Source organism: Indicator indicator, chromosome 2 (assembly GCF_027791375.1).
Source record: "Indicator indicator isolate 239-I01 chromosome 2, UM_Iind_1.1, whole genome shotgun sequence".
Taxonomy (NCBI): Eukaryota; Metazoa; Chordata; class Aves; order Piciformes; family Indicatoridae; genus Indicator; species Indicator indicator.
The window spans coordinates 32,638,671-32,640,645 of NC_072011.1; positions in this window are offsets into that span (position 1 = coordinate 32,638,671).

Sequence of the window (1,975 nt, forward strand, 5' to 3'; positions counted from 1 at the left end):
ATAGAAGCAGAGGCACAGCATTGGAATAGCTTTTTGATTACTTACTATTGTGCGTGTTTCAGTCTTTGTGGTCTCACAATTCAAATACTGAATTAAGTTGTCATGAGACTTGGAAATACGAAGCACATCAGAGATGAACAAATGTGGAAAATATCAGCTAGGATACTTGGCTTTTTATAACCACAGAACTGTGAAAGCTATTGGATCTTGTATCTGTCACTATGAAAATGAAGAGCTCTTACTAAATTGTTCCCCAGCAACTGCTACTTAAAGAATACAGGCAAGTCTTTTCAGGTTTTGTTGCTGATCTACACACACTGGATGCCTCAACTTTTTCTGTTGGAGCTGTATTCTCTAATTGCTATAGCTCTTCTCTGGATCCTCTTACCATTAGTTGTTTTTTCTCGAATAGTGTATGTTGAAATAAATGCAACAGCAAATGTAGAAGTGCCAAACACTGAAGTAATGCAAGTCTGTTCTGTATTGCTTGCTTATGTACACCCAAAGACCACACATTCCCCTGCTCAGGCGCTGCACTAGGGGAGCTCACTGCCGCTTGCTGAGATGCCCACGTTCTCCTCAGGAGGGTGCCCAAGCGTTTAAACGTGGTCTTCCTGCCTTTAAAGGTTCACAAGTTGCATTTAAGAAGTAAAAAGCTTATTGCTTGCTTGCTTGCTTCTAAACGTGCTAAGCACGTCCGATTTCACTGACCTTAGCTGAATTGAACAAACCGGTGGCTTCATCCCAGAGACCAGCCAGTGTAGCCGGACAAGATCAGCTCCTGTGAACCCCCGCTGCTCGATGCTGAATGCGTTGCTTGCCTTTAATTATTGACCAGCCGCGTGATGAATCATTTCCAACACTGTCCTGCTCGGTGTCACACTGACAGATGTACGCTTGCCTGCCACGCACTGCACTGAAACACAGCGGCAGCACTTTCCAGGAGGAGCTTCCCTGCCTTCTGACACGCCTGCGCCATACCTACGTCTTCTTCCTGGGGCCCTGTCAGCAATACGCTACCATGCACGCCCAACAGCCCCACCCGCAGCCAGTAGAGGCCACGATGCCCCGCCGGCCGCGCAGCCTTCCATCTCGGCCCCGCCCCGCCCCGCGGGTCAGCTCACCCAATCAGAGCGCCGTCGTCTTGCCCCACGGCTTAATGGGAGGTGTAGTCTATAAGAGTCTAGTCCTCGCGGCGCGACCTCCTCGGCGAACTGCATTACCCCAAGGACTCTACGACGGCGATGCCGCGCGTCGATTGGCCATGAAGGAGACGATCTAAGAGCATGGGAGTAGACCAATACCGGCCAAGCTAGAGCAGTACTGGGGCCTTGGGGGGGCCAATAGGAGAGCGCTGAGAAGCCAAGCCGACCAGGGCGGGAGGCAGCTGTCGGTCCGCACAGAACGGAAGACGGGTGGGTGGGGCCGGCTTGCGTTGGTGTCGTTGGTTTGTTTCCCAGGCGTGGGTATGAAGAAGACGTGTGGGCCTGTCTTGGGGTTGCTCCTCTCGTCTGGTACTTTAGCTGCCCTTCTCCTGCGGCTGCTTCGCCCCCCCGCCAACAGGCTGCGGCTTTCCTTTAGCGGCAGTACCTGCCGCGCCTCTCGCGGGGCGGGGACGGGGGACGGCTGCCTGGTCTCTCGCCGGTGGTGCTGTGGCGGGGCAGGATGGCGGCTGGGCCGCTGTGATCCCCTCTGCGGGGACCGTCGCTGGGAGGACACAGGGTGATACGCGGTCTGTGGCTTGAAAGCGATGGCAAAGGAGGCTGCTCCCTAACGGGGGTCACTCTCGCAGCGACAGTGCGAGGGCTGAGCGGCTATGGGAACTGCAGGCAGCAGCGCTGGGAGGGCAAACCTTAGCTTTAGGAGTCCCGTATACTACCTGGCGTTAAAAAGGGAACTCAAGGTAGGGGGCTTAGGAAAGCAGTGACTTGTGAGTGTTAAAGAATTTTGCTTCTTCCTCTGCAGCTCCGCGAGC